We start from the raw sequence: 26,030 nt of genomic DNA on the forward strand, positions 1-26,030 counted from the left end.
TTTGACAGACAATGAAGAAAATGAATCTCCGAATGGAGAAATGCACTACGATAGGACTGATGGATGTGGTACGCGTTGCCAGATATCGCCAGCCAACGAAATTCGGAGAGAAGCAAAAAATGCTGTCATGACTCCGTGCTCCACCAACCTCAACAACAGTATTTCAAAGTCAGTGAAAGTACGATTAATCGAAAAAAACGTTGCCAGTGCCATATGGGAAGTCGATAAATTCTTCAAAAACTCATTTCCAAAACGTGACTGTATTAGCATAGATACTTGTCCAAAAGTTGTGAAATAAGATGGGTAGAGAGGCAAATGCTGTCCTTCAATTTGTTGCGAAGTGACCGTTGATCATCGAAGCTCTCAGTGAGTGGAAGAACAGAGAAACAGCAGGCAAAGCAACAATTCTCATATCGGCTTTATGCAAGTTCGAATTTATCGTCGGGCTCTTCTGTCTCTGCGACAATCTATCGCTCACCCATTCGCTCAGCGTAGTTCTTCAAAAGAAAGCAATTGATTTGGCGAAGGCATCAAAAATGATTGGGAAGTTGCTTTCCACGTTGGAAAAAAATAGGTAAAAAGTTGATGAAATATTCCGATTGATTTATTCAGAAGCCAAGAAAATGGCGGAAAAACTCGATATTGACGAAGCGAAACCGAGAACATGTGGCCGACAAACGAAACGCGAATATTACGACGTGAAAACTTGCGAAGAATACTACAGGATCTCTATCTACATAACTCTGCTGATACCATCAAAGAAGATTTGGAAGCTCGTTTTTCACAAGAAGTTTTGGATGGTTACCAATTGAGTGTGTTGCTCCCAGAAAAAGCAAGTCTTTTAAAAGAAAACGAAATCGATGATCTAATCGGATGCTTGATAGAAAGATTCGGGAATCTTCTGGATGATGAAAAAAGCGTACAAAAATTGAAATTCAATGGTGAATTAAGCTACTAGCAATGTCACTGTCAGCAGCAACAAAAAATTGAAGGCAGCGAAATTCCAACTTCTGCACTGGAAACAAAATGTGATGTCGACATATTCCGAACAATCCACACCTATCACCGAGTATTCTGTACACTTCCCGTAACAAACGCGAGCTCTGAACGTTCTTTCTCTTATCTCCGCCGCATCAAAACATGGCTTAGGACGACCATGCTCCAAGAAAGACTAGTTGGATTAGCGTTGCTTCGTATGCATCATGACATCGAAATCACCGCCGAAGAAGTCATCGAAAGATTCGCAAAACTTGGCAGCCATCGTTTTGCGTTATGAAACACGCAATGTAAAAGGATTTTTCTGTTTGAATTTTTAATAAAATGAGCCACTATGTAATGCATGCATATGGTTGACTTTTCGATTATAACCACTTTGTTTGCCTAAAAATTGGAATTGATAATTTTTGTTTCATAATTTGTACTGTATTTCTCTTGCAGTAATAAGTTTGAAACCCAAATCGAAGGATAAATTCAATTTATCACAAGCCCCGACGCCCCCTCCCCCCCCGAAGAATCGTCTCTGCATCCGCCACTGTATGCTTTATTATTTTTATTAATTACTTTTTTGTTTGCTTCAAGGATATCATTTTATATTTTTTGGTTTTAACTATTTATTAGTATTTTGTATTAATTATTTGAAAGTACTAGGACAGCACAAGCATTGTGCGCTTATTACTTATATCTCCGATGTTTCAGAAATCAAACACCCAATAAATAAAAACGTGTGTTGTTTTTTTTTTACTAAAGAGCCTTTCTGAAGGTAGGTAGTTCCAAGGAATACAAACTTTGCTTAATCGGTCACGAATTTCTTTGTTTCTATAAAATGGTTTATTTTGTTGTATTCAACCTGATTTTTTTTGTTTCACTTTCTGGTCACTTATTGAGGTAAAAATGAATAATTATTTCTATATTATTAGTCATGACAGTTAGCAAAGTCGAATTTGTGTGACCAAAATGAACTGCGATATCGGTAGTTGTCATCACTTTTTTGTTGTGTCAGAGTGTGCAAGTTTGGGCAGTCAAGATAATATAATCACATCATAAAAAGGAACAAAGGACACCACAATTGAATGAACACGAAATGAACATTTTAGCATAGAATATAACTGTGGAACAGTTAACAATGAATGCAACTCCAAACTAAAAGCGACAAAAGCCAAACAGACAAAAAAGAACAAATAAATAGAAATCATAGCGATATGGAATGGACAACGCCAAAAGTTACAATGGTTAAACGAAAAGTAGACAAAAGAAAATGTGTTAAATTTGGAAAGAGTTGCACCATGATGACAGAATCGGGACAAACATATTTAAAAAATATTTATGTATATATATACCTCATAAACAAAATTAGCGTATAATAAAATAAAAAGTGAAAGCAAAATATTCCTGACAAACATAAATGGTGGAATGGAATCACATTGTGTTGGCGCTTACGGTTTTACCGTCACTTCACAGGTGCTGACGAGAAAGTAAAATGCAATAGAGAAAAAATAGGAGCAAGCGAGACGAACACCGTGCGATAGTGAACCAATAAAAATGGTAATTGATGCGTCTGTATGAACGAGAGAAAGTGAGAATGTCAGATAAATTCACCCACGGAAGAGTAAGGAAGAGGTTGCGAATATCTAGAGCAATTATAAGTATCTAAATTAAAGATAAGGTTAATAGGGAAAATTAGCAGGCTAATTGAAAAATCGTCATACATGGTACCACTATAATCAAATTCATTTGATTTTTAGTTAACCCTTAGCTTAAAAAGGCGCGTGTATAAATTTAACAGCTGCTGTATCATTAGTTTGTGAATGAAACAATTTTGTGTGGGGCAACTTTTGTTGTTGTAGAAAAAATTGATAAAAAGGAATTTCACATGTTGATAAAATACTGATTTTTGAAGATAATAAATACAGTTGAAGGCTTGATGACGAGTTGCAGGACACTGCCACAGGAAAACTGACCATCAGTGATTGGTAGGATAAGTTTAGACGGGGTAAAATGAGCACCGAAAACAGTGAACACAAAGGACGCCCAAAACAGGTTGTGACCGACGAAAACATCAAAAAAATCAGCTATATAATTTTGGATGACCCTAAAGTGAACTTGTTCGAGATAGCAGGCAATCTAAGTATGTCAAATGAGCGTGTCATCATATCAATCACGAATATTTGATTATAAGATAGTTCTATGCAAAGTGGGTGCCTCCCTTTTGACAAAAAAAATGACGAGTTGATGGTTCGGAGCAATTCTTGGCGATGTTCAAGCGTAACAAACCCGACTTTTTGCGTCGGTATGTGACAATAGCTGAAATATCGCTCTATAATTTCACTCTAATGTGCAATCGACAGTCATTCGAGTAGACTGCACACGATGAAACCGGTCCAAAGCGTAGAAAAACGCAACAGTCGGCTGGCAAAATTATGACGTCTGTATTTTAAAATGGGCATGAAATATTTATTTTTCACCATTATGACATAGCGTTATTGGACCGTTTGAAAGACGAATTGGGCAAATTTGAATAAATATAAAGTGCTGTTTCACCAAGACAAAACACCGCGTCAGAAGTAATTGAAAACGATGACAAAAATACTTGAATTGCGCTCTTAATTGCTTCCGTGTCCACCGTGTTCTCTATATGTGGTACCCATCAATTATTTCCTAATCTCTGAAACAGAGGCCAATTTTGAAGGAGGTAACAACTACCTGCCCAAGAATATTTATTCTCGCTTGTGTATTGATATTTTTCTGCTATTTAGCGATTGAGTTCAATGCAATATTAGAGTGAGAGATAACAGCGAAAAGTTTATTTAACTAGAAAAAACATTGCAAGAAGTTAAGTAACTTCCAAGAAGAGAAGAAGAAGAAGAGGGAAAGCATACAAACTCATTTTACAAACTTATATATTTGTTAATACACGTTTAACTCACTAAAAGGCGGAATTTAAGTAGAGAAAGCTGCTTAGCGACTAACTTTGCGGCTACTTATATTCTCACCACTTTCCCCGCTGTTTCTCAGAACAGCTTTGTTGGTTTGCTCAAAGAGTTAATTGAAAGCCTGAATGCCTTAGTTTCAAGCGGGCATCACAGTGAGCGACATGCGCTTCTAACTACGCTTCGAACTATTGTGAGAGTTAAAAAGTACCGTTAAGTACATTCGCCGACCCGTTGATGTTGTAATATGTTAATGAATGCACAGAATGCGCAGAATGCACTGGAAGACTGGAAGTAAAAACAATCATGTTTTTAAAATGATGCGTCCTTCAATGCTACACTACTGGTGCGACATAGTCATTTGAGAGCGATGAATTAGTCGTGAAATCAAAAAAGATTTTTCGTTATTTAATATCTTTAAACTATTCTTTTTTTTTTTTTGAATATTAGACAAAGTGGTACACATCTTTATACCTTTGACAGGGACAAGACAGAATATATTAGGTTTGATACGATGCTTGCAACACCCAAATCGGAAACCCTATATACATAATAATATAAACAGTATATAAATGCTCAGCTTAACGACCTAAGTCTAAGTGCATGTCCGTCCGTCTGTCTGAATGTACGAGAAATAGTCTCTCATTTTAAGTTATTCATCTGAAATTTTGCATTTGTCCTCATTTCTTGGATATAGCTGCCATAGAGCGATCAAACTCAAATCCTTGTAAGCAAACCTTGTTTATTTGGCGAGGTGTATTCATGAAATTTGGCTTGCATTTTTGTTAAAAGCCATGCCTAAAATCTGGAATCGAAACACAATAACAAATAACTGCCAATCAAACTGATCGATAAAAGTCAAGATAAAGATTTTGTTTATATTCTTTTCTGCTACAAAAAATTCACTGTGAAGTGTATAATTGCTTTGATGCCACTTAACACTTTTTCGTTTTCCTCCCCCTATTCCGGTATTTTTTTTTTTGTTTTAATAACCTTTTATTTATTGAATCTGCTTTTTGTTTTAAAAGCCTAACAATAAGTTATAAAATCTCAAATCGCGGGAATTAGACACCATTACTTTTGAGCTGTTTTAAGCGTGTTTGATCGCAGGAGTGTACCAAAGCATTAGTCAAAGGGTTTGGGTGATCTCGGAGTTTAGATATATATTTAAGTCCAAGGTCTTTATGGATATTTTCATTATGCATGTACCATGGTGAACACGTAATTGATCTAAGCATTTTTGATTGGAACCTTTGTATTATATCAATATTAGTTGCACAGGTCGTACCACACAGTTGAATGCCATACATCCAAATCGCTATTCTTCGGTTTCCTGGAGATTTTCGAATCAGAAGATTCCATCTTCGAATCAAACAGTGTACAGCTGTTGGCGTATGCCGGCCAAGTTTCACAGTTCTCTCCAGTACCGCATTATATAAACGCACTTTGTTGTCTAGGCCATGTTTGGAGTTTTTTAGCCAATTTAAATTTGCAGCTCTTATCTTTATGCAAATTATTTTACTAGGTATATGTTTTCTCCACATAAGTCTTCTATCTAGGTGAATACCAAGATAAGTTACTTCATTCTCTTGGGGTACTAAAATATTGTTCATTTTTATTGCCGGACACATTTTTGGTTAAGGAAAACTTAACATGCCTACACCTTTGTTCATTCACATTTATACGCCAGTTGGCTAGCCATTCTCGACCACCCTTAAGTGCTCGGCTAATATTCTTGATGCTATTATGTGGCATTTGTTACGGCTCACTATAGCTGTGTCGTTCGCAAAAGTTGAAGTTAATACATTGTTAGCTGTTGGAAGATCTGCTGTACAAACATATGATGTATAGTGTTGGGTCTAAAACACTGCCCTTATCTGTCGTTCATTAGATATGAAATTCCCCACTTTTACCATAAATTTTCTATGTCTTGAATAAGACTCGGCTAGAAATATAGCTGAACAGTACTCTCTGTGCTCAAATGCTTTTCTTATTTCGTTAATAATTCTATTTACTTGCTCTATCACTCTATATTTTTCATGAAATCCGAATTGATGCATTGGTATTTTCTTATTTTCGTGGAGGAAACGAGACATCTTTGATAGTAACACTTTTTCAAATATTTTAGAAAGACAGGGTAGAAGACTGATTGGTCTATATTATGTTGTGTTAAGTCTTTCCCAGGTTTATCTATCAAGATAATCTGCGACTTTTTCCTTGAATTAGGATAGTATCCGAGATTAAGAATTGCATTGAAGAGCAAAGAGAGCACTTTTACGCCAATATTTGGTAACTCAATTAGCATTTTTGGGGTAATATTATCATGTCCTGTTGACTGTTTTAGGTTAAGTTCTTTTATTATTCTAGTAACTTCGGAAGTCCTAATAGACACAAGCGACTCGTTTGCGGTATTGAGCTAGGTTGGCAACTTAAAGTTGTTCTTTGGGAAATTGGGTTGAAATACCTTTTCTAGGTGATTTGCAAAGCAATTTGCCTTATTCTCATCACTACGTGCCCAATTACCATTCATCTGTCTTAGAGGCATGTTGGAATCTACTGGTGGCTTGAAAGACTTTTGGGCTTTCCAAAGGCAATTTTGCTTGCTAGAATTTGGACACAGTTTCTTTATATAATTTTGAGTGTTGCGTTCTTCCTCACGTTTAAGCGTTTTTTTAACTTTCGTACAGCAGATTTCAGTTGAAGCAGAGTTGAAGAGGAGCGATTCAATTCCATTCACGCCTAGTTCGCCTTTTCTCATTTATAAGTTTCTCTATTTCATTATTGGTGATCTTTCTAAATCTAACTGTTCTAACTGTTCGTATCTAGCTGTTCGTATAACTTTATTAGTACAGGAGAATGATCAGATTATAGGCCTGTACATGTATCGACTGTCATAAGCGATCTCTCTATATTTTTGACTACAGCAAAATCTATTAAGTCTGGTATTTTTTTTCTATCACTGGGCCAGTATGTCGGCTTACCAGGAGATATTATATCCAGCTTATTATGCTTATTCATAATAGTGTAGTACAGCTGTCGTCCTTTCGGATTAATAAGACGTGAGCTCCAGTACGTGTGTTTTGCGTTGTAATCTCCACCTGCAAGAAATCCTTGACTTAGTGTTCCAAAAAAGTCTTTAAATTCGATTTCTGTAATTTTAAAACGAGGCTGACAGTATATAGCCGTAAGGTTTAAGTCACAACCCCGATTTTTTAGTGATATTGTTGTAGCTTGTTGTAACTCAATTTCTTTCACGCTTGCGTTGGAATGGACTAGATAAGAATTACGCTAACCCTTAGAGACCGTTGACAGTATAGTTGAAATATGTAATTAACAAAGTAACCATGAAAAATCATGATGTTATTATTACATATCCCAATTGAGATAAATGGCTAAAATCTTATAAATTTCGTAACACTACGATTCCAGACTCAATTGAGTCAAAACGGTGACCTCTGAGTGGTCATGTGAATTTGCTGAATAGCCAGAAGTTACCCGAAGGTAAATCAGGCGAATGCGGTGGTTGCGTCAAAATATTAGTTGAAAATGTGCGGAATGATCACGAATAACCAACGCAATACGAGATGGTGCATTATCGCACTTCTTGTTCAATAAATTCAGACACAGTAAAAATCGAATAAATTACTTTTACAGCCTCACAAAACGACGCGTATCTCAAATACTAATGAATATTTTGACGATAAATTAGCATAGATATCACTAACAGTACTACAAACTTGCAAATGAAAAAAATTTACCGATTCGAAAAACACGGGAAGTATAAATTAAAAATTCACCTTTTAATTTGATCACAGTAGTATATGTATATAAAAGCTTTTTTATATGTTAGTTCCCATGATATCATACGTTATTCTTGCAGCTTCTGCACCCTCGGTCTTACAGCAATTTCGTCTTCTCGTACCCTTTGCATAATATACGCTATTATTGCACATACAATATCCCATGCTAAATGGGAAGTGATCGTTTCCCTAATTTTTAGGAATTTTTCTTTTCGTTTTGAGTGCAGACTTTCCACCATTACGTGATTTGCCGTTTCGATACAATTTTCGCAGTGCAATTTATACATAAAGCTATTGAAGTAGCCGTGGTCAGATAAAAACTCTCTTACGACTACTGATTAATACCGCTTTCGTTTTGTGAACAGTTAGCTGCAAGCCAGCAGTCTCGAGACATTTTTTAACATTGCTGGTGCTTTCACTACACCTGTTCCTCGTCTCGTAAAGGGTTTTCGCTACAACTACGACCCTAATGTCGTCCGAATATTATATCATATTTCCTTCTTCCTGCATCGCGTTTCTCAGAATACGTTCCATAGTACAAGGCCGTGAATTGACCCTTGTGGAACACCGCCTGTAACTGTGTAATTTCAGGTCCAAATTCTCTGTCATATACTAGAACTCTGTTTTCGAAATAGTTTGCCACAATTCGAATAAGATTGTCAGGAACCTTTAACTCTGTTAGAGCTCTAATAATTAGAGTCCAGTTCGCTGAGTTAAAGGCGTTTTTAATGTCTAGGGTAATGGCTACACAGTATTGTTTGTCACCCCAACGCCAATGCTTTTTCAGATAGCTATTGAATATATTTGTATCGAAGCTTTTTCAGTAATTTTGGTAAGAGTTCTTATAGTGTACACTCTGCTTCATCTTTTCCGAAAACCAATTCGACTTTATATGTGCATTTGTATATAAAATATTCAACATTAAAACAAAGTTTATATATCTTTTAAATTTTCCTTTAATGCCTTTGTTTCCATTGCGACCTAACTGTCCTATTCCGAACATCATTAAATTTTCATGGCCGGTCATTTAGTTAACAAATCTATGTTATGCAATCTGATGCAGAAATCAGAAAAATATATAGCAACCAAAATGAATAAAATGTGTTAAAAAAACAATACGTAAGCATACAAATTTCTGGGCGTAGCTTGGTAAGACGATTGACTGATTCAAACAAAACAGTGGGTGGGTGTGACAGCGTGTTGGCATTTCACACCTTCACTTTTTGACTTAAACGGTGTTTAAGACCTACACAGTAACCGGAAAAAGTTAGTGTTGAAGCTAGATGGTAGTTTATATAAATAATGGGGAAAACTGGAAACGCGTATAAAAGCATATCGGCTAGGCAGCTTGTTGCCTGACGAAACATCATTAGTGCTGAGAAGTTATTGGCGTGACATTTTTGTTGCTAAGTGATGGTTGTAATAGTGGGCGCTTTAAGGAACGTATAAGAGCTTTTGTAGTTTTGCGTGACGTTTATTATAATTATATATTTCGCTTGGTATTTTTTTTCATATTGTTAAAAGAATGCGTATGAAGTTATATGAAATAATCAGATGATTGACAATATATTTGTATCAAAGCTTGGTCTTGCTTTTTTAAGGTCATAATTTTATAAATTTAGACTTATTCGCTCAATATACATGACTTTCATACATATTAAAACCCAATAGAGCAATGGAACTAGAAAATATTTAATACATCCGAAGCATGAAGGGCATACAAATACGGAAAATGCAGGAAATGAAATCAAGACCACAATCCTTGTTACAATTTCAGACACTTAATGTGAAGAAAGAAAATAACTCAATAATAATTTTTGCTACAAAGGCAAAACTGACAAATTATAACAAATACAGCTGATTTGCTGTCGACTGATATGTAAATAAACCAGGCAAGCAAATATAACTAAATTATTTTAGGGAATTTCCACAAGAAATAAATCACATGCGATACGGTAACCGATTGGCGTTTGGAATGCGATGTGACATGCAGTTCGTTGCCATTTCCTTTCCGAACTGTTTTTCGCTTTATCCGCTACTTTGTTAGTTGCATTATTGTGCAGGTGTTAGTACTCGAATACCCATTTCTACAACAATTTACTTGTATTTATAAAATTTGCGTGTATGAGACGATGTTGTGCTAAATTCATTAACGCTACTTTTCGTGGAACCTTTTCTTTAGCTACATGCCAATTGTCTTGCTTGTGTGACTTTTAGGTTGCCTGGGTGCGGCGTTTATGATAAATTATTGCAGAATTAGTTAGGTAATTTGTCATATTATCACCTTAAAGATTACAAAATTTATTAGGTTGGGTTTTTTAAAATTAGCTTAGCATATGCAAATATGAATTTATCTCATGAGATACTGACATCTATAAAGAGCTATGGAATGGTATTGTCTTATTATGAACTAATAAATTAGATAAGGAAAGTAATGGCTTAATGGTATACTACTTTGAATTACCTTAAAGAATTGAGTATTTAGTCAATCCTTTATATTTTTCAACCATTGAAAAAAATTCACCAAACCGTTGCAATATATGCTACAATGAATGTTAAAAAAGAAGAAATACCTCTACTCGAGAAATGAATATATATACATAAGTATCAAATTTCGTTCAGGTCTCGTGGAAACTGACGACAAACTGTTTATAATCCCTTAAAACTATATCCATAGTCTCTTAGATAAAATTGTTCGGAATGATACATAGAATATTTCTTTTCCCAGTTTGTAGGTTCCCTGACCATCAACCCGTTCTAATGTACATGCCTCAGGAGTACGTTCAAATTTTCAGCTACATTCATTGCTTACTTCGTTTATAGCAGGCGGTAAGGTTCTAGCTTTTATGAGCTTAGTGATTTTCGTTTGCTAAAACCTCAGTCTTTTTTTTTTGCTTGTGCGTGATTTCACCATATTAGCAATATTTGGCTCAATGTGACTTATTCCTATTTAAAAAAAAGTGTAGAGAAATTTGAGGGGCCCCCGTTTTACAAATTAGATGAAAATCGCTGAAAGACCTAAAAGCAATCCTTCTAATCAGTTTTAAAAAGTGATTCTGGCAATAAGTGCATTTTATCGAATGAGGACCATTTTAAACCGGCAACATTAATGTAGACTTAACTACTTAAGAAAAGCTCTCGACGCGGAGATTCGTGAATATATTTTATATGCGTTTTCAATGGTAGAAAATGTCCACTTTGCGTATGTGCCCAATATATTGAGATTAAAAAGAAGGAAAAACAACTTTGACTTCGGTTGCATCGAAGAAAGAACTATATTTTGATTGGTCATTTTATATGGCAACTAAGGACTGTTCCGAAAAGAACCTGCACCCAATGTTTTATTTATTTTATTTTAAAAACAAATAAAGCAGTTTCTATATCCAATTCCAATTAAAACTAGTAAAAAAAATATTTCCTTAATCCATGTCGAATTTTTCGTTTATCTCCCGTCATTAATTCCTGCACACCATTTATAACGGCACGTCTTGCCTTATGGCAGTTTTTGTTTCACATTCGTCGACATTTTCGGCAACTCGGTGATATTTTTACAAGTTCCGTTTGACAATCGCCCATTAGTTCTCTTTCAGGCGAAATTCTGGAGCGTTTTGAGGGTTTTGCTCTCTTTTTTTAACAAAATTGACTTTTTTGTTCTTGAACAAAGCCAAAGTAGAATGAGCGGAGTGTACTATGGCTATCGGGCAAAAATAATATTAGAACTAACAGTTTTCTTATAAAATGGAATAAGGTGACGCTTTAGACAATCTTTTTTTATAATTGTTGGCCGATAAAGTACCCCTTTGTGAAAAATAAAGTGGTCTTAAGACCGCAAGAGCAAATAGCCTGGCAGATGAGTATTTCCTCTTCAAATTTTTCTATTGTAGACACTGATTGGTCGACAGTACTATATTTTGGTTTCAAGTTTTCAAATTATTTCTTTGCTTTTCTTTCTCTCCTTGAATCATAGTAGCACTGGTTTTGGCTTTTTTCGCCAAATCGCGCACAGATATTGTTTGTTTTGGTTTATTAAGGGCAACACCTTTGCTTCAAGATGTGGATCACTAGGACCTTTTTTGCCCACTTTGTGATAAAACCTTTAGAGAACAGATTTTCCTGAACTTTATTACAATATTTTTCACACCATGCTCACAGACCTTAACCTTCAAACGACAACAGGGGTGACGGGTCACCCGACGGTTGTAGATAACTGTAAATATTTCTTGTTGTATGTTTCTGTCGCTTGATCTATTCCTCAATTAGAGTGAAAACAATCAGTCGCTTGCATGCACTTGCCGCGGTAAGTCGAAATTTTGCAATAATAGCAATAAAAAGTTCTTCTGGGGTGATCAGTCACCCCATGTTGCTCTTTGTAATTATTCAAATTTTTTGTGGAACTTTAATAAATGTTATTTTTTTAGCTAAAAATGGCTTCGCTTTCAAATGAAGAAATTGAAAACATACTGCAAAATCTTGTTGATGATGATTTTCACGGTGAGTCCTGTTCTGAAGATGGCGAGATATCCGAAGTAGGGGATAATTTATCCATACATTCAGAAGAAGAAGACGAAATTGGTGTTGATGACATAAGTGACGACGACAGTAATCCAGTAAATCCAACGAAAGCGTTATTAAAAGGTAAGAATGGATATATTTGGTCAACTGTTGCACGAACTTCGATTAAGACACCACGCAGAAACAAAATCTGTGTATCTATTCAACGACTGGCGAGGGGTGCTGCTAAAAAAATTGTAACTGAAAAGGATGCATTTACAACTTTACTTAACGAGGAAATAATTGACTTAATTGTGTTATACACTAATCAAGGAATTGACCGACGTGCTCCAAAATATGGAAATCAGCGATATGTTCATAAAACTGATAGTACAGAATTCAAAGCGTTGATAGGCCTTTTGCTCTTTTCTGCTATAAATAAAGACAATCATAAAAGTGCAAACGATATGTGGTCACCATTTAGTGCTGCTGTTTACAAATCAATTATGAGTGCAAATCGTTTCCAAATTTTACTGAACTGCGTACGATTCGATGACAAGACTCAAAGAGGTGGAGAAGACCCCTTTGCCGCTTTTAGACAAATAGGGGAATTATTTATAGCTAATTGCCGAAATTCATACCAACCACGATTTTATTTGACCATTGACGAACAACTTTTGAGTTTTCGAGGAAAATGTCCTTTTCGGGTATACATTGCTTCAAAGCCCGATAAATATAGACTAAAAATAGTCACCATTTGCGATGCTAAACGTACTATATGTTTGATGCGATTCCTTATATTGGTAAGAGAACAGAGCAAAAAACAGCAGCAGATTATGTGAAGAAGCTAGTCCAAACTATTAAAGGTTCCGGCCGCAATGTTACCTATGATAATTGGTTTGCATCTATACCTCTTGCTGAAGAGTTATTGAAGGATTATAACCTAACAACCATCGGAACTCTGCGTAAAAACAAACGGGAAATTCCTCCATGCTTTTTGGCACATAAATGAAAGCAACCACTAACATCTCAGTTTGCTTTCGATCAGGAAAAGACACTTGTTTCTTTTATATACTAGTACTTTCAACTATGCACTACAAAGCTGAAACAAATCATATACTTCGGCTAGACGTACAAGACGTTGGTCTCTTCGTTACTTTTATGCCATGATTGACCAACCTGGTATAAACTCGATGGTTCTGTATTTTGACACCAATCATCAAAATATTTCAGCAGCAAAGATGCGTAGTGAATACTTGAAAAAGGTGGCGTTACAATTAGCCAGACCGCATATGGAACGCCGTTTGCAAACAATTTTACCTAGAGAACTAGCCAGCAGTATTCGGGATATTCTGGGCATCACAAAGGAAGTTCTGCAAAGGCAGGCGAGATGTGCACTGTGCTCAAGAAATCGGGACAAACAAGTTAAAGTTGTTTGCGAAAAATGCCATTTGCCAACATCTCCCGAACACCGGAAAATCTGTGCCTTTCGTGCATTTAATTGCAAATATATAATAATAATAACCGTTATATGAACAAAATTAATTTTTTTAACAATTCTTAATGAAGAAAGGAACTTGTTAAGAAATAAACATGAATGAGATCTGTAAACAATATTTTTTTTATTTAAAAATAAAAGCAATGGGGTGACGCATCACCCCAGTTGTTTTATACGTATGTAAAAATAGTGTTGTTGGATGAAGGTTAAATCATTTTGCTATCTTTTTGTATGAAGTACTTCTTTTAGTGCAGTAATTTTGCACAATTTGCCTACGCGTGCTCTTTTATTCGAGCCATCGTGAAATGATATTATACATGACGGAGAAAGAAAAACCAATAGAAATAGAACTGATCACGCTTTCTAACGGTACTTACTGCAATGTGATCAAATGGCTACTTCATGATAAATATTGAATTGAAAGTGTGCAGTTCCTTTTCGATACAGTTCTTTGATCCACTTAATCGTGGCAAACTTATACCGGTATTCTGCTTGAGATGATTGTCTCATGTCTCTAATTGTCATAGTCGTAATTTAGTGACTCTGTTAGAGACATGTGACAATTAGAGACATGAGACAATCGTCTCAAGCAGAATACCGGCATTAATATACTCAGTTTAAGTTATAATAAGCAATGCGGAAAAACTTCATCTATTAGTAATGAATCTGTACATATTTGTTTTTGAAACTACTCTTGAGTTACTTGGACACAATACTGATAAATTTTCTAGAAGAACGTCGTAAGTACCCAATTTAGAGAATTTGCAACGAAAAATCAAAATGAGATGCCAGCGTTTGTGGCTGTTTACTTTGATGGAAATTTTGTTCCTGCAATAATGCTCGCAAATCAAAAGAAGAACGGAGAAAGGGATAAGCAACGTGTCTTGAAACAACGACTACGAGAACTAGTTGAGCTTTAGGTGGAATTAAAAAAAATAAAATTTAAATGCCAAACTCCAGCCACCTTGTGCCAGGCAAGGTAGATGACGAGGAGAGTTATGTCCTAAAAATAGCACTTTTTAACACTGCTTGGTATTTGTTTGTTCATCGTGACATTCTTAGTGTCTATAAACGAATGCTATCAGAATTTGTGCTTTTTGAAATCAATGAAAACTTCTGAAAAACGAAACGTTGGGCTAAAAAATTTCCTTACAGAAACTAAACCAATATCTTTGGAACATAACTGATGAAATGATTTTTGACGACGTAAACCGAGAGATTAAAATAAGAAGAAAAATCGTTAACTTCGGCTGCACCGAAGCTAATATACCCTCACTGGTGCATTTCTTTTAGTAACTATCATTCAGTTTATATGGAAGCTATATGCGATATAGTAATCCGATGTGAACAATTTTTTCGGAGATTATGTTATTACCTTAAGCAGTAGTCCAGGTCAAATTTAGTGAAGATACCACGTCAAATGCGAAAGTTTTCCATATAAGCCATTGATTCCGATCATTCAGTTTGTATGGCAGATATATGCTATAGTAATCTCCGATCTGAACAATTTCTTCTAATATTACATTATTTCTATAAACAATAACTCACACCAAATTTCGAGAAGATATTTCGTCAAATGAGGAAGTTTCCCATGCAAGCATTTGATTCCGATCGTTCGGTTTGTATGGCAGCTATATGCTATAGTAATCCGATCTGAACAATTTCTATGGAAATTACATTGTAGTCTTAGAATATAATTTATACCAAATTTCGTTAATATATATTGTCAAATGGGAAAGTTTTCCATACAAGAACTTGATTCCGATCGTTCAGTTTATATGGCAGCTATATGTTATAGTGGTCCGATATCGGCAGTTCCGACAAATGAGCAGCTTCTTAAAGAGAAAATGACGTTTGTAAAATTTCAAAACGATATCTTAAAAACTGAGGGACTAGTTCGTATATATACAGACGGACAGACAGACAGACGAACATGGCTAAATCGACTCAGCTCAACATACTGATCTTTTGTATTTGTATATACTTTAGGGAGTCTCCGACTCTTCCTTCTGGGTGTTACAAACTTCGTGGCAAACTTAATATACTCTATTCATTGTATAAAAATAGTTGAAAATTTAACCAATGGCTATGCTCGTATAACGCTTAGTGTCACAAGAAATTTTTTCGCTGAGAGTAGTCAACGCTACCACTGAAAGATTAGTGAAGATAATGGAAGAATTTTATGATGTCATTACCGTTGAAAAGGAGTGAAAGCAATTTTTACGCTGCGTGAAGAAAATTTATAGAAAAATATTGTTTGTGGATAATAAATGGTGATATGTTTTGGGTATATAATTGTTTTATTGACTAGATAAACTCGCTCTTCTGACAACTTTCTCTATTTATTCTGCAAAAAAAAAATCATATATTATGTTAGTTATCAAGACGGAGGTTGTCATGATTCAATTGCAATAATATTTTTGGTTTATGTATTATAATGACTTTGTAGTCAATTAGAATAATTAAAGGGTATGCGATTAAATTTTTGAAAAAAAACAAAATTTTTGCCTTATGCCTTAGAAATTTTGCTGATTGAATGTTACAAGTTTCTTAATAACTTTTATTTATATATATGTCGTTATATAAGAACACTGAATCCAGTCTATTACTACATTCAATTTATATGGTAAGTATAGTTCTAATATAGAGACAAATTAGAATGAACACTCTAATGTCTAGCCCATTTCGTCGAAAATGTTTCTCATACGCACCGTTGATTATTGTCTACACGCTCACAATTTCCAAACAGATTTGCTGTAAATGCATAAGCGCGCATACCGTTGCAGGAGTATATTTATGAATTCAAAACCGCTCACGCATTTAATGCTATCAAAGCGCATTCAATTGCGGTATCTATTAGCGGTCTGAATTTGAGCGCATACAATGCTATGCATATGAGCATTTCACTATTTAAACTTCTACTTTATTTGCTTATATGTGTGGGTGCACTTATACTTGTGTACATAGTGTGTCTGTATCTCGAACTAAACGCTGCCATTTAGCGTTAATTAAATGTGTTTGCTTCCGCTCTGTGCGTTTAACATTTCTGTCATAAAAATTCCAACTATTTTGGTTGCTATTTCCTTCCTGCCTGTTGCAGTGAACTAATATAATTTAAATATATAATGAATGTGAAGAAAATACTATTGTGTAATATAAATAATAAAATATTGGCATAGATTTAATTATGAATCGGAAAATAAGTAAAATTTTGTATTATTAATATAAAACAAAATTCATTTTTTATGCTTATTCATCCGAGAACGCTCCTACGCATTTCAGTGGTCCATTAATCACCGGCACCAAAATCCCTTCACTTTATTGTCTGCTCTTTGATCCAGCTTGTGCTTATGACTAAGTTAATCAGTACGATAAGGTTTATCTATGTAACCTCAGAAATATCGTCAAGAACTCCTCGACCGAACCTATACAACGCTTTGTGGATTATTATATATGTACATATTCCCTTTTAAAATGAAATAGAACATGCAATAAGGGTATTTATTAAAATTTTTCGATTTACAAATCCTATTCGAATCGTAAGTTAGTATTAGTGAGTGAATATAACTGTAATAAATATAATTATTTCTTGCGCAATTAAGGGAACCAGAAAATTTGTGGATATGTCATTACAGAGAATACATTATCAATAGTATTATATTTCCATATAACTCTATATCCTTCTCGCTGAGTTTTAGGTGATACGTACAACCGTTAGGTGAATACGAATATAACACTCTGTAGCAACTGACCTCAAGAGTATAAAAATGGTTTTCACTTCCTCTTTCGATATTGCAACGATGCCAGTAAGATCTCCGACTGTTAATCGTCGATTCTCAAGCACCGATTTTTTTGCCAATCATAAACACTTGTTCGCGACAAACAGTTATCATCGAAGACCTTTTCCAGCATTCTGTACATTTTTAGCACCAGAAATTTAATTCCACACACAACATTTAATGGAACTTCTTTGTTGAGTGATTTCACTCATCGTAAAGGTCTCCGAATATACTTTACGTGCTTCAGAAAGATAAGCGTATAGTATACTAATCACTAATAATTATTATGACGTGGCATTTGGCACTGATGTTACTGACAGTTTGCTAGGACTCAAATATTTCCACAAATGAGTTTCCGCGTTACTGTTGTCCATAGTGGTATTGCAAATTAATATTGATCAATTCATTAATCAATTAATCAATCCATGAGTTGTGCAACTGCTAAAAATAAAGTGTCATCTCGAATTTATGAAAACCAAATTGGAGTCACAAATTCTATTGGACGAGGCGTCAGAATGATGCAACACTTTGGTGGCGACAAGCAAAATGGAAATTGGCAATTAGTTTGTTAGAAGTTTGACAGCATTTTCTGTTGAGTTTTCAAAACCACACGAGGAGGCAGGTGCAAAAGTTTATGTGGAACCTTCAAAAACTTAAAATACTAGCATTAATTTATTCTCATTTAATACTATACCGTGAACGGAGTATGTTAGGAGGCATAGTCCCTGAAGAATACAAAAAAAAAACGTTTTTTTGATTTGCATCGCTTAAACTATGCCTTATAGTCATAAAAATAAATTTGAAGTTTATTTGCAGTTGGGAATTTTTTTACGTTGCTTGCAGTAACTTGAAACATGGGTCGAAATGCCACAAAATAGAATAAAATTACGAACATTTTCGAGCGATCATTTCTGCAAAGTTCGATATGGACTAACTCAGAAACAGTGCAACGATAATTCAGTTTTTGGCGACAAGGGCCAGTATTTATCGATGGTAAGGTGAATTCAATCGAAGTCGTATATTATTCCAAGACATATTTTATGCAGGTTGTCCAAAATCAGTTATTGTTCCGAAAACTATTGATAATGTGCCCAAAATATGATACAAAAAACGTCTAGGAAACGTGAACGATGGTGAAATGTGGATTTATGCGTTCGCAAATTAAGCTCAGTCGACTATATGGAGGTTTAAAAATGAGAAGAATCCAATAAGAGTTGTTCATGCGCGAAGCACTTCCCAGCGAATGGTTGAATGGTTTAGGAACAACTGTAATCCAGCGCAACCCAAATTCTAAGTGAAACACAACCATATGCTTGCCAGTTGTCTTTCAAGAAATTAAAAAAACCAATAACCCTTCACCACCATAATGCGAGCTCTCATACATTAAATGAAACAACTGCATTTCTGAGAACTCAAAACATCGATTTGATCAGTCATCTTCTATATAGTCCTGGTTTCGAACCAAATGACTTCTTTAATTTCCGTACATAAAAGATAAACTAAACCAACGTTTTTGAACTCTTAAAGAGGTGGGTGATGTATTCAGAACACATGTTTTGGAGATACAGCAATCAGAGTGGCAAAAGTGCTTCGAAAATTGGTTCAAACGATGCACAAGTATATATTGTACTTAATGGACAATATTTTGAAAAACCATCAATACATGCATATTTTTCCAAATGGCCGAAAATTTGTATTCGGTCGGCTTCATATTTTGACAAAAGTTTGAAAATTTGATTCGGCATAGAATTACATACGTAGAAAGAAAGAAAGAATTTTATTAATTCGAAACTATTTTTATAGCCAGTTTATCAGAAAGTTATGGACGAAAACGCCAATTTTCTTTTTGTGAATAAATCAATGTTTTTAAGTTTTCCTCCGTACTTATATGAATACCCTCATTAAAAAAAAATAAATGAATTCGCACATGATTTTATACCCCAAGTTTGCCACAAAGTTTGTAACATACAGAGTGAAAAGTCGCGGTTTTATAAAATATGTATTAAATGATCAGTATGACGAGTTTACTCGAACAAGCCATGTTCATACGTCGTCGGTCTGTTTGTATACACGTGAACTAGTCCCTCAGCTTTTAAGATATCGAACTGAGATTTTGCACACGTACTTTTCTTCCCAAGAAGTTGTGAATTTCTTGTAATCACCCATATCGGATGACTTCAGCATGCAGCTGCCAAACAAACTGAACGATCGGAAGCAAGTGCTTGTATGGATTTTTTTCGATTCGAAGATAGCTTCAATTTAAAACTTTGGCAATTATTGTTCAAGATAAAAGTGACCGATAAATCCATGTTCTTTAAGAAATCTTTTGAAATCTGTGAAGGGTATTATAGCTACGGTGCAACCAAAGTGAGGCTTTTTCCTGTTTTTATGTAAAAGAAAGCATACATAGGGGAATATTCGCTAAATCTCGCATACATATGTATCCAATAGCGAAAAATATATGTCAAAGGAAATGCACATTTCATTCGAATAAACTCGCTCCAGCTTCAAAGTTAGTTCTCAGGTTGAAAAGTTGTACGTTTCACGATTTGTCGGAAGAGAGCTAACTGCAAAATTTCAGGGAAACTTCTTTGATACTTCTTGGTGTTGCAAACACATATGGTAAGTTGTTCCCGTCTTTGCTTTGCACTATGCTGCTGCTACAACCCATACAGAGGAGAAGTGCATGACCCTTCGGATAGCTGAATATTAATTTAATATTTGGTTAACACTATTGGGAGCATTCAAGCTTTCCGGGTAAGAACAAGTGCAACAAGCTTGTCAGACACGATAGATCAGAAAGCAAACAGGACAAGATCTTGAAGGAATATCTGGTCACGGGTTGATAACTGCAGGCATATTTGAGTTAAGAACTTCTTCAGTTATAAGCGGGTTAATTAGTAATTATTTAAACACATATGGTCGCGCCTGCAGTTCCGCAAAATAGATTTTTGCGTATTTTTCTTTTAAAGAAAAGACACTCTGTGAATCAATATATATTTCGACTACAATAAGGATCCATAATTACAGGATAGTGGACACCAGATATTGAAGTCCTAGCACTTTGTAGTGAACGCAATAGAAACGCAAGAAAAACAGAATAACAACAAAACACTGAAAACTACTCCTTACAGATAGTAACTTCTACGGTAGGTACGTAAGTTTGCAACGGAAGTACGCTTAACGAACTAATGTGACCGTTAGCCAAACACTAAGCTTGCTAGGCATGTTAAAATGAGCACTGCTTTTCTAACGCGGAAGGCTGTTTTTTGAATAGGAAGAGTAAACAAAACACTGAAATTGCAACGAGCCAGATAGAACAGACACTGCACCACTGGGATTGGTTTTTGCATACCCTGTAAGGATTTACATTGTGCGTTTTGTACACAGGAAAGCAGTTGATTACGTATACGCCATGGTGCTTTCGCAAGTGCTAATAGCCAATGTGGCGCACTAAAACACCGTATTATTAAACTAGCTGGACTTAAACTTTATCTACCAATTCACTAAATGTTGTTGTTGGTCGTTTTTTAATGCACATTCACTTTGACCATTAAGTTTGCACACAATTTAATTTTTTTATTTCTTTTATTTTATTTTATAACTTAATATATTGCTTTTTGATACTCATTATTTTACAAAGAATTGTTATTTTCGATGAAAGAATTTCCAACAGCAATGAAATTAATTAAATTTAATTAACAAGAATCTCGGGAACCCAGCTGTCTAAGATTATTCGACTGAATACAAATGAGAGTTACGAACATCGAATCTGTCTAAATCGACAGCAAAATTTTCCTTGAAGTTAGTTCATTTAATATTTTAATAAATTTCAGTTTAATTAAGGCCACGAATTTTTTGTTAAATTAATACTAATGTGATCAAAAAGTAAGGTGAAAGTGTCATTTAAAACTCCCGGGCATTAGAATAGTAGCATAGGTAACATTTTCCTTTTCTTAGGTTGTTAGAAATCTCTATAATATTTGCCAAGCTTCTGCTTGTGAAACGTTTTAATTATCTTCGAGTTGCACGACATTTTGTAAACTAACATAAGTGAGTTTTTCGATTTTTAGATGGTTGTGCGTTCCTAAATTTTTAGTTAAGGAAATAAGGAGTATTGTTATGCGGTGACGTTAAAAATCGGACGAAAACCATTTGGTAGTCCAACCATGGCCCAAAAAGACGTTTATAACCACGAGTTCAAAGTGGTTCAAGAACGCGTTAAAACCAAGTGCGCTCTGACCGAATAAGAAACTCTACCGAGGAGAGCCATGTGTGAAATCCAAGATTCGTCGATTAGAGACCTCGTTGATAGTTGATTTGAAAGAATAAGTAAAGAGTTCACATTTTGTAAAATATAAAATTTTTATAAAATAATTCAATTTGCTATTTAATCACGGAGTATATAATCTGCTAAACAACTTTTAATGCACTTTTTTATCTTTTTGTTGAAGTATTTGCATATAGAGATTTATAAATCATATTTTATGTTAACAATTCAATTTTTAGTTTATTTTTTGGTTTAAATGTCATATTATGGTAAGCAATTGTCATTATTTTTATAAATATTGCATGTAAAGTTAACTTATTGTCCAGTCAAAATAAAAATATTTAAATTTAGTTAAATCTACAACAAGCTGAAGTTACAATTATGCTAATGATTTTTCCAGTCAGCGAAACACTTTTCATAAGCACTTTTTTGGGTTGCCTTCAGCGAATTTTATTTTATCTCTTCGATCGACTGAAAACGGGTTTCACTAAGATTCCATTTCAATTCGGGGAAGTAGAAAAAATCAAACGGAGCCAAATCTGGTGAATACGGTGGTATCCATTGCGTTTTTGGCTGTAAATTCTGTCACAATCGTGACTCGATACGATGGTGCATTAGCATCGTGTAAAATTCATAAATTATTCTTCCACAATTCCGGCCGTTTTCGATAGATGTTGATGAGTCGAGCAAGAACGCGGTTGATATCCAAAATATCCACCAAAATAATTAAAACGGACTCGCTGGAGATGTCAAGCTCTATTGCCATCTCTCCAAAATTTGCCTGACGATCTTCAAGTACCATATCATTCACTTTCCACAACGAGGCATATCTTCAACGATCTCTTGACCGTCTTTAAAGGCTTTGTGCCACTCGTAGGTTTATTTTTTCGAATCACCTTAAGCCATTTCCAAAATTCGCAAAAATTCCGCACACGCAATTTGGTTAGAAATAAAAAATTTAAAACAAATTCTTTGTTCGATATTTTTGTTCATTGTAAAAATCGCAACGCACTACTGAGGTGTACTAACTTAAGCAGCTGCCGTAAACAAACTGGTTGACAGATCTCGCTCTTATTTGTAATAGCAATTAAGGACGATTCTACCATCTTAACAAAAAACATTTTTTTTAATATAACTTTGACGGAAAATTTAAATTTTAATAACGGGTACTTTTTTCACAACATTATTACGCCGAATTAGATTCAACAGCACAACACGATTATTTCGTGAAAGTTCTTCATTCTACTTCTATACTCAAGTATCTACTGCATTTTCCGAACGCATTCATTTTTATTGTTTAATTAATTTAAAACTTAGAGTTAGCAATTAATAATTTAATCAACTTTATGTGCAAAAATTAGATGGGCATTTTTTTTACAAGATGAAAAATATGAATTCCAGCAATTTCCTTACATTCGCCAAATATCGAGATATTTCAATTTCAGTCTGGCAAATGCGGGGCAATAATATGTTATTTTGGACCATATTTCTTTTGAACACATTCACAAACTTTCAGCATGTTGTAAATTTATGTAACTTCGTTCTTTTTTTCTGTATAATATGACCGGAAATTTATTTATTTGCAACTTTAGGCTTTTATAATGAATACAGTTTTCGACTTTGGAAGCAATTGGTATAATGGGATAAACTTTTGAACAAATTATGCCTTTAGATCTGCCACTTTATGGTCAACAATTATCAAAATCCAACAAATCTGTTCAAGTCCCTCGGTACCGAATATTTGGAACCCAGCACCAAAGTTGACTGTCTACCCAAAATATTGGTCAATCAGATTTTCAGTATTTTATTTAAAGTATAATAATTAAAGTATTATTTTATACCATACTTTTTTTATTTAATTTTATTTATTATTTCTTATTTTATTTTGATTGACCCTTTTATCAATTTATATATAGGCTTTGAAGATAATCAACCATTTTGCTTTTCCTAACATTTTCACTTTGGTCAGTGGATTTGAACACAATTTAATTTTTTATAAACAAGCAAGAAGCATCCGTTCCATTCTAGTATATCTTCATTGTTTTTTTAATTGTGGAGAAAAGTTCACCAACAGCATTAAATTTATTCAATATGAAATAACAGCAGACTTGGTGTATACTCAACTATATAAGATTATCCCACAAAATTAAGGCAGGGTTACATGCACTTAGTATATTTGAGCTCAGAACACAATTCTCTTTCAAGTTGATTGATTAAATTTTAATAATGTATTTTAAATTTGTCGAGTAAAAAAAAAGATACATATGTATATTATTCTGTTAAGAAAATTTTTCTTTTCTTTGAAGAAAGTATTTTCGTAGCATTCGCACAGTTGTTATATTCACTAGTTATAAATAAAAATTTATATTGGCAATTTAAATATTTTTTTGTTGCTAAAAAGCCACACTCTGCTTAGCAGTTGCCATCACTTTGATAAACTGCATTTAAAGATGATAAACTAGTTAAAGAAATATATTCGGGCAAATAATTTTTTAACTTCATTGAATTAATTTTTTGCTAACTGTTAATGAAATTTTTTTATAGGGGGATCAAGACTTATGTTGTCGTATTTTGACCAGCTCAGTTTTTTATTTCAATTGGAAAAATACTTATTATTATGTTGGGTTTGTTAAGCGATGCTACATATTTTTTTATTATGCTAGTTAAGATTATAATGTCTTTTGCTCTGACTAGTAAATTGAAATTAATTCTTCAAAAACATTAGCAGTTATGTTGCAATAGTTTATCTATCGAAAACATTTGCTTATATGTTTTCAATTAATTTCTGAATAAAAAATGTCTTACTTGGCTTTCTAAATTCTTGCCTTTTTATTTAACATATAATTTAAATATCAAGGATTTTTATTTCAATGTATTTACAATATAACCAATTTTTCAACATTTTAATAAATAAATTATAATTTTATCCGGTTATTATACTATATCGGATATATAAATATTTATCTTTGTTATTTTTAATTTTATTTATTTATTTTGGTTTGTTTAATTTAATTTTCTTTCTCTTTACCAATTTTTTACTTTGTTTTATATTTATCTTTAGTTTATTTTGTTTTTTTATTTTGTTTTTTAATTTTTATATTACTCATTTTAATTTAATTGTATAATATTTTAGTAATTTTTTTAACTTTTGGATATAAATATTACATTTTTTTTCGTTTTTTATATATTATTATGTTTTTTATTTATTTTTTATTTATTATATTACTAATTTTAATTTAATTGCATTATTCATTTTATTTTTTTGAGTTATTTTTTTATTTTAACTAGTTTCATTTCGCTTTTCCTAAAAATATTCGAAATTTTAGTTACTGAATACATTAATACTACTTCATGAAACTATTTACTCTTCACAAATTTTCGTATTACCTTTAGATATTTTTCTATTCCTTTGCAGTTTATAATTGTATTTTTTTAACATTTCATATTTTATACAAAAATAACATCACAATTATTTATACTTTTACTTTCTTTCTTCACACAACTTAACAATAACACCCCAACACGCTTGCAGCACAGCTGCTCAGGTGTATTCGTGCAGTAATATTGAATTCAGCTTTAAATTCCACCACAAACTTATTTCCACCTTCAACTTTGAACTGCGGTAATTCCACCGGCTTTATGCTTTCATATATGTATTATAAGTAACAGTCTTATATACATATAGTACACTAACACAAAGTTGAGCGCGCGTTCGGTAAAAAATTAAGCACCGTTATACAACCGTTAATGCCGAAGTCCAAAGTGAAACTAAACTAAATTGCTAGCGACACCGACTGATGATACGACCAAATTGCATTGGCGAAGTCGTCCTATCGGCCAACCAACGAAGTGCGGGAGCTATGTAGTAGCGACGGCGCTGCTTAACGAAACCTGAAAAGTCACAAACGAAGAGTTACTTTGAGCGTACGAAGTCTGAACGGTATTTACAACTGTGCAGTTAAATGTGTGCGTGAACAGTTCTATTTCGGCAGCTAACCAACGGCGAATGAAATTTGTCGGAAAAACGTTTAGCAAATCCGAATAATGAAGTCGGCTCTTTGTACGTCGGCACTTTCTCCGCATTTAGCAACCTCTCATCGGGCTAAGAACAATAATATTATGGTTAGTTGGATTGCTAATGTTAGTAACAATGAGTGTTATTCTTTGACTTCAGAGGATATGTTTCAGAAAACTAGAAAGTATGCAGAAATTTATAACATTACCTAGTTTTTAACGTAAGCGAATAAAATTTATTCCGATTTAGTA

The 26,030-nt window shown here is 34.0% G+C and overlaps 1 protein-coding gene across 27 annotated transcripts in view; it reads right to left on the bottom strand.

Moving 5' to 3' along the window:
* LOC126753767 (hemicentin-1-like) overlaps window positions 1–26,030 on the bottom strand; it is a 297,631-nt gene that overhangs the window by 218,667 nt on the left and 52,934 nt on the right. Inside the window, exon 1 of one of the 27 annotated variants that reach the window (XM_050465458.1) lies at window positions 25,152–25,532. The exons of the other annotated variants lie outside the window; for them this stretch is intronic. The gene's annotated coding sequence lies outside the window, so the exon portion shown is untranslated. Of the gene's footprint in view, window positions 1–25,151; window positions 25,533–26,030 lie in introns of those variants that run through there. 27 annotated transcript variants of the gene reach the window in all.

The sequence above is a fragment of the Bactrocera neohumeralis genome, chromosome 3, assembly GCF_024586455.1.
Source record: "Bactrocera neohumeralis isolate Rockhampton chromosome 3, APGP_CSIRO_Bneo_wtdbg2-racon-allhic-juicebox.fasta_v2, whole genome shotgun sequence".
Taxonomy (NCBI): Eukaryota; Metazoa; Arthropoda; class Insecta; order Diptera; family Tephritidae; genus Bactrocera; species Bactrocera neohumeralis.